Below are 12,249 nucleotides of genomic sequence, written 5' to 3'. Positions count from 1 at the left end.
GTCAGCGGGCACCGTGCACAGTGGGCGCTGCCTTAACCAGGACTGGCAGGGCCAGGGAAGGAGGGAGGGAGGGAGGTGCAGGGGGAGGCGGGGAAGGGGGACGGGATCCCCGGTGGGAGAAGGGGCGGGTGGTAGGGGGACTGAGGACCTGATGGAAGGACAGTGCTGCACGGTCCAGACGGGCAGAGGAGGTGGTCAGCGGGCCTCAGAGCAGAGACTTGGGAGGTCTGCCTATCCCGGCCACAGCAAGGCTGAGGCTGTGGTGGCGGAAGTGGGGGCTGACGTGGGGGGAGGTGGGCCAAGCTGGGCGGCTGGCGATCAGGAGACAGGGGTTAGAGACGGAGGGGCAGAAGGAAAGCCGAGCTGGGTGAAGCGCAGCAGAGGCTCGATGTGGGCGCAAGTCACAAGCTCGGAGCTGACAGACGCCACTTGACGGTGGAGGACGCTGAGACCCAAAGAGAGGCCCAGTGGAGACCAGCCCAGGCCTGCCGGCCGCTGGTCTGAGCTTTGCCCACCGTCCCTTATAAATGCCGAGTCCAGCAGACCTCTGATGGCCAGTACCCCTGGAGACGCCCTTGTCTTTACAGCGCTCCTTCCGGCTACCATGACGCATGCCTCCCAACCCGTGGGACCGCCCACGCTCCAGGGGTCCCGGCCACTGACAGACCACCAGGGGCTCCCCCCAGCCAAGGGGCTGGAGGGCTCACGGGACCTGCAGGCCTGAGGGTCTGAAAGGCCAGGACCCCTGTTATGTGTTTTCTTTTGTTCTGATTTAATAGAACCCAGATCTGTTGCTGCCACCAGAGGGCCTCCCTGCGCTGAGTCACAGAAGGACCTGTGGAAGTACGGCCACGTCCCTGGGGGGCTCCTCTGCAGGGGCTCCCTGGGCCCCCAGCCAAGCCCCCAGCCTTCCCTCAAGGGCTGGGTTTTCAGAGGGTCCCTTTGCTTCGCTGTCACATTTAATGTGGTACAGGAAACCGAAGGGCAGGTGTCAGATGGCCAGCCTGGCAAGGGGAAAGTTGGACCTGCAGGCGGTGGGGAGGGGTTGGGCCCAGTGCAGCCGCGGGAGGGGGGCGGAGGGGGGCCTGGGAGGCAGGGGGATGGGGCCAGGGGAGGCACCGACCTTGTCAAGCTCAGCTCCACCGCTGTGGGGGGGGGGCGGGAAGCTCCATCACGTTGTCACCACCCCCTCCTCCCAACACTCGTGAGGCCCCGTCTTCCCCTTCGTTTAATAAAATAACGAAGGGCCGAGGTCTAGACAGGTTGACTGCTCAAAGCTCCCTGAGCCAGGTTAGCATCCACGTTTCTGCCCGCAGCTCACCGTCCGTCTGTCCTTCCCCAGAGAGGCTGGAGCAAACCAGCAAAATCCTTGTGATTTTGTTTTATGGTCTTTTTTTTTAATACTTCTTATTAAGGGAATTTTCATGTCCACATGAAATGGACAAGATAACGTAATAAGCTCCTCACTCCCGTCCCCGGCCTCAACAGACATCCCGGCACGTTTCCTGTTTCCACCTGTGCACTTTCATTTTCCTCTTATAATGTTACGTATCTTTAGGTAAAATCTGGAATCATATCATTGCACGCAAACACCTTCACTGGCTTCACCAACCATTTGCTCAGCTCTCTTCTGTAGGAGCAAAGACCAGACGCTGATCTCCACTGTCCAGACAGTCACTGACAGCCCGAGAGCCTGAGCAACTTCCCACAGCACGTCCGCAAGATTCAGAGCTGGGAGCCCTGGGGACACGGGTCCTGCTGGTGACCTGACCCCAAGGGCAAGGAGCGAGCCCCACCGACGTGGTGGTGTCACCTCTGCAGGTGACCACACATGTGCCACCCGGACCGAAGCAGAAGGGTGACGACACACGTGCCGAGTAACTAGGTCCTCCACTTACCTCCTCGGCCACAAGATTTCATAAATCCCATCGCCTGGGGTTGAAAAGGAAGAGAAATGAGTAAGAAACTCAAGATACCACTAAGTTCATTTTTAGAAACTGCAGCATGAAATGAGAAATGAGTGTCTCTAGAATACCAAGTAGGGGAAATGATAAATCATGCCTCCAAATCATATGAAATGCCAGGAAACCGTCCAAGTACCCATGACTCAGAGGGGCCTGGGGGCGGGATTTGATGGGACCGTGAACCACTGCAGGACTTGTTGCAACTCAGCAAACCATCGATGGTGTTAAACGACATCCTCCAGGGAAGATCAGCTCTCTCTCCACCAAAGCAAACGCAGCGTGAGGAACAGTGGTGGCTCAGTACTTCTAGGGCTCCCGAGTCACGTGGGAACAAAACTTCAGGCCTGGGCTTCCCTGGTGGCGCAGTGGTTGAGAGTCCGCCTGCCGATGCAGGGGACACGGGTTCGTGCCCCGGGTCCGGGAAGATCCCACGTGCCGTGGAGCGGCTGGGCCCGTGAGCCATGGCCGCTGAGCCTGCGCGTCTGGAGCCTGTGCTCCGCAACAGGAGAGGCCACAGCAGTGAGAGGCCCGCATAACCCAAAAAAATAAAAAAGAAAAGAAAAACTTCAGGCCTGTTCCCTGAGCTAGGACCCGTGGAGGGACCCCCAAAGGGCTTTCAGGTATATGGCCGGGTGTGTGCCAGGGTTTACCCAACCCCGAGAGCTGAGTCACCACACCTCAGACACCATCCTGTGTGTGGCCAGCACGACCTGGAGCAGGGGCTGGACCATGAAACCGTGTGTGCTCACCCTGACCACCCTGGCAAGCCTGCCCGCAGGGCTCATCCTCCCGGCCCTGAAACTACATCAAGCAGGCTTGTAATGCGTCTGTTCCCCTGGAGTCCCTAAAAGTCCTCCTGCTTCTTTAGTCCTCTGCGGCAGTCATTCGCATTTTCTGCCAAATATTCTCGCCCCTTCCAAGCACACGCAGCCATTGTGATGCCAGCCCCCTGCCTGTTAGGCCAACATGTTGTGAGAGGGGTGACACGTGTCCCTTCTGGGCTGAAGCATTTAACTGCCCGAGTGTGACCCTCCAGAGTTTTCCCTCTGCCCTTGTGGCTGGTGACGTTGAGATGCTGGCTGCTCTGCGAGCCTGGCTTAGATGTGAGCAGAGCCCCTGACAGGCCCAGGGGCGGGGTCCCCGCTGCGAAACCTACACAGCTGAGGGGCTAGCAGGAGGGCCGTGCAGAGACCATCATCAGAGGCGAGAAGAGGGTCATTCCTAGTGGGCTTGGTCACTCATTTAGTAAAACTGTCACCTGTGACCCGTGGGAAGCAGGTCCTCCACCTTAGGACACCGTAGCTCTAGGGGACACGGTTGGAAATTGTATTTTAGCGTGTGTGGGTTTAGTTGCTGTTGGAAAGACATTATACAAAAAGATGAGCTCAGAAAATAATTCTCTGGTTTGTAAGCGGGATGAAAGGCAGAGAGTCAACACACTGAGGAACTCGCAGGGCTGGAGAGAAGCTACTGATTCTCAAACCCCAGCGGCCAAGTGGCGAACCCGAAAAATGCCTGAAGCGGCAGCTGCGCGAACCTCAGCCGTTTCCACGGGTGAGATCAGGGCCCGGCCTCGCGTCCGTTCCTAAAACCTCTCCGTGGATCAAGGCGACTCCCAGGGAGTCATTCCATTCCAGGTGGACACAAGCCAAGAGAAGGTCGTGTCCCCCATGTCGGCTCGTAGGCTCAGAGACCGCAGCCATCTCTCCACCATCGGGGTAAGAGGACGATCCCCCAGAGAGACTACAAACCAGGAGGAAAACAGCCATTGCTCGTCATGTGCAGTAGCTACACTGCACGAAGTCGCTGTGAACCCAGAATTAGTGAAATCTGAACCATTGCTCCAAAGGGGAAAAATACAGGGTCAGGGTCCTGCGAGCCTCTGGTCACTACATTTTCATCAGTCAATGAGCCTCTCTGGTGACTAGACAGCTCATTTCATACATGATGTTGATTCTCTAACACTGAGCCCACGCCAGCAGCCCCATAACTCACTCCTGTAACGAAGCTCATCTGACACATGTGTTTTCTCCGGGGAGGCACGTCCCAGCCTTCCTGCACTTAGGACACTAGACAGCCCTTCCCGCGGTGCTTGGGGCCATTTAAAAAGCAAAATCACCAGCAAAAAGCACAAAAATGTGAACAACGTGGCACTAAACAGGCCCTGGAAAGGACGCTGGTTGCAGCACGAGCTGAAACAAGCGGGCAGAGCCACCCTGTCACCCTCAACTGGGGACTTGCACATCCGGCCCCCCAGATCCTTTGCCTCCCTGTGCATGTCAGAAAAGGCCCCTAAATTCCTCGAGTATTGATTCGAGGTTACAAATACATTTTCTCGAGTAGATGAATTTAAAAACAGAATCTGCGAATAACGAGGACCAGCTGTGGTTGAGGCTGATGGGAACTTAAACATGCCCTGTTCTCGTAGGAGCAGACAGGCTAGGAGAGCAGCTCAGCCCCCAGCAGGGCGGTTCCCCCACGTCCAGTTCAGACGTGACCGAAGACAGCAACAGCAAAGGGAAAACACCCAAGGGGCAGAGCCACAGCCAGAGCACGGTGGACGGGACTCTTCCCACCCCACCGGGATTCCAGGATGGCGCAGAGCTGGGACTCCTGTGTGCCTGTCCTCCTGGCCCCGTCCAATGGGTGTGAGGGTCTCTGTCATCCAAGCCCAGTTCCGACATTTTATATGGAATGTGGAGGGGCTAATTTGCCTTTTCATCCAGATCTCTGAACCCATGGGAACCGCTGGGCATCACCCCCAATGCAGAGACCCCCACACACACACACACACCACCCAGAGAGCCGGAGAGTTTTGTGCAGGACTGAACAGGAGCTGGGGGTGGTGCGGGCAGAGCTATTTCCAATGTGAGGAGAGGGAACCTTGGGCAGTGGAGCGGATGCGTGGGCATCAGTGCTACTCACCATGGCCTCGATTCTCTCCGCTAGGCGCCCAGCCAGGCTCCCAGGAAGCAGACCCTGAGATGGCGCTAAGCACGTAGGATATTTGTCAGGAGTTCCCTTGGGATCGAAGCCGTGGTGGAAAGGAGGGGCAGAGAAGGACGTGGCAAAGGGCGCTGTGGAGCTGCTGTGCAGACCAGACCACAGCCTTGGGTCCCAGGGTGGAGATCTGAGCAAAAATGGCCCTCAGGTCCGGGACGGCGGGCCGGGTCCTCCTGCTGGGCTGCTGGCTGCCTCCCCGCTGCCGATGCCCCCTGCTGCCCAGAGAGCCTCTCTTTCTGCTCACTCGTGTCTACCCACCAAGGCCCCCACTTACACCTCCTTGTTCCTCCCCTCACGTCCCCCCTCCCCACCTCTGTTCAGCTGGCCAAGTCCTTCCCCATCGCTCGTGAATTCCAGTACCTTCTAAGATTGGGGCTGCCTCTCCTTCCACACAGGGCGGAGGACCAGGCGGGCCCAAAGCTCTGCCCATGGGGAGAACTTTCCCTCTCACTGGAGCAACCTGAGAGAGGCTGTCGTGTGGCAGCCATGCTGCCTTGGCTGGAATGGACCCACCCCTGAACTGGGCAGGGCTTCTCCTCCTGTATCTGCTCACCGGGAGTGTTTTTCATTTACTACCTTGACCAGGGTCAGGGGCATTTCCAGAGGCTTCCACCTGTCATGTCCCACTGTGATTGTTTTTACCCCCCAGAGACTAAAGACCCAGAGCGAGCTTGCTCCAAGTTTGTCCTAATTGTAATCTGGGGTTGGGGGACGTGACCATAGGGGGTCAGAGACCCAGTGGACCCACTGTAAGCCAGTCCTTGGCCATGACCACCTATAATTACTACCTGGCTTCTATATACCCGCCCCAACAGGGGGCCACTGTGGAGCTCTGGGTCCTTAGGTACCAAAGTAAACTCTAACCTATGTCTAGCGATCCTTAAAATGTTTGGAGACCCCCCATACACAAGGGAATGGCTGCAAGCCATTGTAACAAGCTCGCGTGTTATGTGGTCCATTCCCCTAGGGACCCAGGCTTCTCAGGTCTGGAAAGAGGGCAAAGGATCATGACTCTTTAATGGGGCAGCTGTTCTTACCCTCCAGACATCCATCCTTGCTTTTGTCTCATGGTCTGCGTTGAGTGGTCCCCTTGTTGGCCGCATGGTCATTTTGCCCCTGAGGATGCTATACTCTATTAACCATTTCAGAGGTCTGCAGGTTGCCCTACCGACCCTTCTGCTCTCTGCAGTGATTCTGTCCAGCTGTGTTCTGACGGGTCCTCACCCACACCTGATCCTACGGTTTTCATGTCTTTGTCTCTGGGGCTCTTGGTGAGCCTGGTTATCACGGCCCCTCCTCCGGTGAGCCTGTTCCACAGACGAGGCCGCTACTGACTTCTTCGTGAGGCTGGTTCTCGTCTCACTGACGCATTTCATGTGCCTATTGTCAATGGTGTGACCTGCAGGACTTCCCAAGGAAAAGAAGCATCTCGTAGGTTTGGGGCTCACATAGTTTACGCATTCCAGCCAGGTGTGTTAACATCTCCCGCTATCGTTGCATTTGTAGATTTTTCTACTTATTTTCATTCTGTCGATTTTTAAAATATATTTTGGTAACATGTTATTAAGTGCATACAAATTTAGAATTGCTATATCTTCCTGGTGAATCAAAGTATCCCCCTTTGTCATTCGAAAATGTGTGTTTCTAGTGATTTTAATCTTGAAGTCAATTTTGTCTGAAATTAGTATATATACACTAGTTTTCTTTTTGTGAGTATTTGCCTGGCATTTTTTTTTCATTATTTTGTTTTAAGCCATCTTTATCCTTACTTTTTAGATACTGTGGGATGCAACAAAGCAGTGTCTAGAGAAACATTTTGGGTCTTGAATGCCTTTCTTCAATGAGAAAAATTCTTAACCGATATTTCTTCGATATTGCTTCTGCCAATTCTTTTTTTTCCCTTTCCTTTTCAGACTCCTGTAAATATTTACAAAACCTTCTCACAGTAGCCTTTATGTCTTTTTCCCCCTATTTTGTATGTTCGGTCCTGTGTCTCTCCTTGCTTTATTCTGGATGTTTGCTTTTAACCTGTTTCAGATTCACTCGTTTTCTCATGAGGTAATGGAACATTCTGTTAAACCAATCTATTGAGTTTTTATTTCAATAATTGTATATCTCTATTCCCAAATTTGTATTTGGTTATTTCCATTTATGTTATATCATTTTTTATAGTTTTCAATTCTCACTCACTTTAACATTTTGCCTGGTTAATTCCAATATCTAGAGCCCCTGAGGGTCCGTCTAATTTCATTGTCCTTTGTTTCTGCTGGTTCTTGTCAATACTATCTTTTCTCTTAGTGTGTTTGGTTATTCTAGATTTTGTACTGGACAATGCACTTGGAGCAAAAAGATTTTATAGAAATAATTGATGAAAATATTTTTCTCTGAGAACTTTTTGTGACTGCCAGGCTCCTGGTTATATTAGCAATCTGGAATCATTTTAATCTAATTGTAATAAGTGAGATTTTCTGAGACATCCTACGTCTGAAAACTGGACTGAACTTTTCGTGAGGGCTTGTTTATTTCCAATTCACTTTTTTTCCCTTAGGTGTAACACTTTGGGGTCCCAACCCAAAGAAGAAGGCTTGATAAGACCCCCAAACTTGGAGGACCTTGAACTCTAAATGTCATCCTCTCTTACTATGGGATGGTAGAAGGCACTGCTCAACTTCTCAGTGGCCTCTTCCATGATTGGCAAACACTCTTAGTAGAAAAACTGCCCCAGAAGCTGGGTTCATCTTTCCAAATTTTGATCTTCTCCCTGACGTTGGCCTCGTGGTTTTCACTGTCTTATTAGTCCATCAGTAGTCAAGAATTTTTTTCAGATATTTTGTTCAAATATATCTTGCTGTCCTCAGAGGGAGGGTTGGTCCAAGTTGCTTAGGTCAGTATTCCTGGAAGCACAAGTCTTTACACTGTTGTTCTCAGCATAAATTTAACAATTCACTCTTCTGACACCAAGAGATCAAAGCTTCAAATATGCTCGGTTTGTCATCCTGACTACGTCACTCTATACTCTGAATACAAATGGGAAAAACAAATACAGTCAGACTTTGTACGAAGTTCAGAAGCTCGAGGACAAGCTGACCTAGCACTCTAATAGGTTGCCTTTCCAAGTTCACCTGTCAGGGGGTTGCCTAGATTTCGGAGTGTGTGTTCCCATGCAGGACAACCAGCCCACAAGAGCCCCGACGTGGGGCTGAGCCACTGAGGCCTCGTGAATTCTGGGTCACAGGATCAGAGGTGCAGGTGGGAGGAAAACTACAGGAGCCAGAGATGGGACCGCCTCCCTGTCTGCCGAGTAGGAGGAGGGCCCAGGAGAAGATGTTTAATAGGCTCACTCTGCCTTTGGTGTTTGCCCACCTCTCTGCGTTCTGAGCACCCAGCCTCCAGGCACCCTGTGCTTTCCTGGGGTCCCCAGTGCCCTGTGCCTCCCTGGGGTCCCCAGTGCCCTGTGCCTCCCTGGGGTCCCCAGCACCCTGTGCCTCCCTGGGATCCCCAGCGCCCTCTGCCTCCCTGGGGTTCCCAGCACCCTGTGCCTTCCTGGGGTCCCCACTGTGCACTGGAGAGCCTCACCCATCCTGTCTCCCACCCATCCTGCTCCACACTCCCAGTTCATCTCATCCTTTTCCCTCATCATAAAATCTCAGACTCCTCCTTTGCAGCCGTCTCAGCTCATAGCTGACAGAGGGAGGGATCCGCTCAGACTAATTCCAAGTCTGTAAAGAGGCACCTGGTACAATTTCAGGCAGCAGAGGTAACAGAGTGGACAGAACGCTTGCAGAGAAAGTTGGTGACATTATCTGGGGGGGAGACAATAGGAGAGACAGTCACTGAGGTACCTCTACTTTAACTATTCAATTCCCTTAATTAGGTCCTACTTTTCCAGAACTTTCTCTCCCTCCAATTCTGAATCCTAGGGATATTCCAAGTCTGGTTATTTTTTCAGCTGCTCCAGGGCAGAGCAGTGTCTGCCTTGTATCAAAGGGGACCCGTGACGGGGAGACAGCGAATGGGAGAGGTCAGGGGCCGCGCTGAGGCTTCTGGAGCTATTTGTGTTAATAAACCAGGCGTCTGTAAGGCTGGGATTATCTGGAGTCGTTTTTTAGGTTTTTGCCCTGACTGAATCAAATTTGATTTACACGCTACGGTGTTGCTGCTGGGGTTTTGGGGGGGGGTGTTTCTTATTATTATCAGTTTACAAACAATCAAAGTCAAGCTTTTATTCCTGGCAGGTTTCGGTTGCCTACGCTTTATTTAGTGGACATTTCTATTGTGCTCAGTTTTTCTAGAAAACAGAAAACCTGCCTGGTTTTGTTGCAACCACAAGAGGAGCTCACGCTGTAAGCAGGTGGAGGGTCATTGGAGCGCCTGAGCGGTTTACAACTCTTTCCTGAGGGCCAAGCTTGGCCCCTACCCCCTACATGATCAGCGTGGCTTTTCCCCATTTACAGGTAAAGGAACGAGGCTCCTGGAAGCCAGCCTCCCTGCAGGTCACGGCTGCCGCCCAGGGCCCTCCCCCGCCAGCTCTACAGCACTGCGTGCGTTTCTCTGCAAACCTTATTCTTATGGTTTACAGGGGTGTCTGATCAAAGTGTCTGTAGGAGAAAACCACATTCACAAAGGGGCTATTTTTGGACAACAAAACTTGGAATTGTTTTTTCCAAAGGGACTTCTCTGGGCTTTCCAGGGATGAGGGGACATTTGACATTCATGGCCCACTGCAGGTCTGGGCAGAGTTTACTCCCTGACAGTTTGGTTTTTGAAAACGACACGGCAAACTCTAGGAGAACGGAAGACGTCATGTGGACAGAGGCCGCGTACGCAGTGACCGTGCCTGTGCTTCCCAGCGGGCATGGCCTCATGACTGACGTCGTTTTGGACTCCATCCGAGGTCTAGCCTGGCCAGCATGACCTGTGGGGTCCCACGAGGGGCTGGCTCCGTAGGTACCCCCAGAACAGCCCTTCTGTGGCAAAGCTTGTCCCAACTCTGACCCATCCCTGAAGGTAACAGAACGAAGGCCCGAGCTGAAAGGGGTTTTAGGAGCTTCCGATGCAGAAGCTGATTAAATGATTTGCTCAGAATCCCAAGGAAACCGGGAACAGAGCCGGGACAAGACTTCCCGCCATCCACTGCTCCACCCGTCCAGCCCACCTCGCCTCCTCGGCGTGCCAAGGCTGGGTGTGATCTCCCTCACACACACGTGCACTCATACACACACTCGTCCGTGGCCAAGATCATCTCTGCGTTGTTCACTAATCATTTTTCTAGCTCCACCAGTATGTATCATTCTGACCAGGGACGTTATCTTTCTCCTGCCAGGTATGCTATCCTACTCTGCAGTACGCTCAAGGGTGTAACACTGGCCACCACGCGTTACGAGTGCCCGGAAGAAATGAATGCTGTTTTGTCAACAAGAAGCAGCAAAGCTCACTGAATGATGGCGGTTAAAGTAACAAAGGGCCCAAGATGAAACAAGCCTGGCACAGGAAGGTGAGAGCAGGAAACATACTCGAAAGCTTTTAAGCCAACTGCAAACTCCAAGCTTCCAAACTTCTCTTCAATCTTTGACGACTTGATAGGTAAAGGATGGGACTCCTGGTGACTTGGAGGATGTCTTCACGTGCCCATCAGCGCATGTAGGTCCCAGTGGATTCCTTATTCCCAGCCTTCGCCCTGTCTCTGTATGGTTTGTCCACTGGATCTGAAAAGCCCTTGACATTGCCCCACGTTGCAGACATTGACAAGTTTTTGCCACAGTTGTTGATTTTTTTCTAGGTATCCTGGAAATGCACCCAGAATGGGGATCCCAGTGGTCCGTGGTGGCCAGCCTCTGTAGGACAGGGCAGATGGTGGGCAGGCTCTTTCAGCCCGGGGCTTCCTGGCAATTGTAGGAAAGAGGGTCCAGGAAGAACCTGCAGGGTGGCAACAGCACTTTGGGCTCCTCGCGCCAAGAGACCAACGGGCAGAGAAAGGTATCACCATGCGGCCGGGATAACTGACCTTGATGGTCATGTGGCTGTAGGGCTGGTGACGTGTAAAAATGTGGTTGGTACCCATCTAATCCCCTGGGGCATCTTTGTTCTCCTATGTTCAGTTCAAATGGTCAATGGACAAGCACAGCGAACGCAGCCTGGTGAGGGGATGGTGACCCTCAAGGGTGACTGGCTGGCTTCCCTGAGCTGGCTACCTACACCTGTGTGCGGTGGTGGAGAGAGGTGTGTCCAGAGGCGGCTATGCCACCATGGCCAGCGTCTGAAGGATCATCTGACTGTGCTGCCAGCTGCCAACCCTGCTTTGCTCCCTGCCCGGTCCCGGCCCATTCTGAGCCCGTCTCTCCAGCTTCTCCTCGATTCCGTGCACATCCATTATTCAGTGAGGGTGGCTTTCTATTGTGTCAAAGCAAGAATCCAGAATGGCACCCACGATTGGCACACCAGGCAGGTACCCAACGGCACACACTCTTTTAACCACAGATGCTCTTGTTGACGTCTGAAGTAATTGGCCCTGTTTTTCCTTCCAGGCTGCAGCCCAACCGGAAGATCACCGTGAATATCTTTGACCCCTCAGTGCATTTATTAAAGAGAAACTGGGCACGTACGAGCCTTCTGGTGGCGGATTATTTTTCTCATCAGAAAGAGGGGAACTGGGGAACTCCCTGGTGGTCCAGTGGTTAGAACTCTGCGCTTTCACTGCTGAGGGCGTGGGTTCAATCCCTGGTCGAGGAACTAAGGTCCCACAAGCCACACGGTGCGGCCAAAAAACAAAAACCAAAGAAAGAGGGAAGCTGACAGCGTCTGTTAAAAGGGGAGGATCAGACAGTGTCCGAACTGCTTTCGACACACAAACTGTCACTCCACTCACGACCCCCTGCAGCTCCCACCCTCCGGTGGATCCTGGGACCAAGGCTCGCATGCTTGCCACAGATATTACCTCTTGAAAAACTGTCACAAAGGAGACTTAAGGAGTTAGTTTCTGATTTAACTGGGTATCGCCCTGGGGAGTCTCTCTATAGGGTCCCCAGGCCACCAACCCCTCCCACAGGCACCAGGGTGCCCTTCACATCAGACAGCAACCCCCTCGTGTGCTCACTTCCCTTCTTGTCATGGTGGGTCCAGAAAAACAAACATTTTAGGTTCAGTGGTTATCTTCAAGCAGCAGGGCCTCGCACCCAGACAGGACCTCATCGAGGACTCAGGAGGGCACAGAGCAAGAATCTCAAATGGGCCCCTTTTGCCTTTCCGATTTTTTTTTTATAAAGATTCTTTTTGATGTGGACCA

The 12,249-nt window shown here is 52.8% G+C and overlaps 1 protein-coding gene across 1 annotated transcript in view; it reads left to right on the top strand.

The window, feature by feature from the left end:
- SLC37A1 (solute carrier family 37 member 1) overlaps positions 1-11,348 on the top strand; it is a 101,451-nt gene extending 90,103 nt beyond the window's left edge. The window contains exons 20-22 of the transcript XR_009563644.2: positions 9,251-9,421; positions 10,291-10,943; positions 11,066-11,348. The gene's annotated coding sequence lies outside the window, so the exon portion shown is untranslated. The remainder of the gene's footprint in view (positions 1-9,250; positions 9,422-10,290; positions 10,944-11,065) is intronic.
- Positions 11,349-12,249: the final 901 nt, after the last annotated feature.

Source organism: Globicephala melas, chromosome 4 (genome assembly GCF_963455315.2).
Source record: "Globicephala melas chromosome 4, mGloMel1.2, whole genome shotgun sequence".
Classification (NCBI taxonomy): domain Eukaryota; kingdom Metazoa; phylum Chordata; class Mammalia; order Artiodactyla; family Delphinidae; genus Globicephala; species Globicephala melas.
The sequence above is the reverse complement of the archived record's forward strand: the minus strand, read 5'-3'. Positions and strand labels throughout refer to the sequence as shown.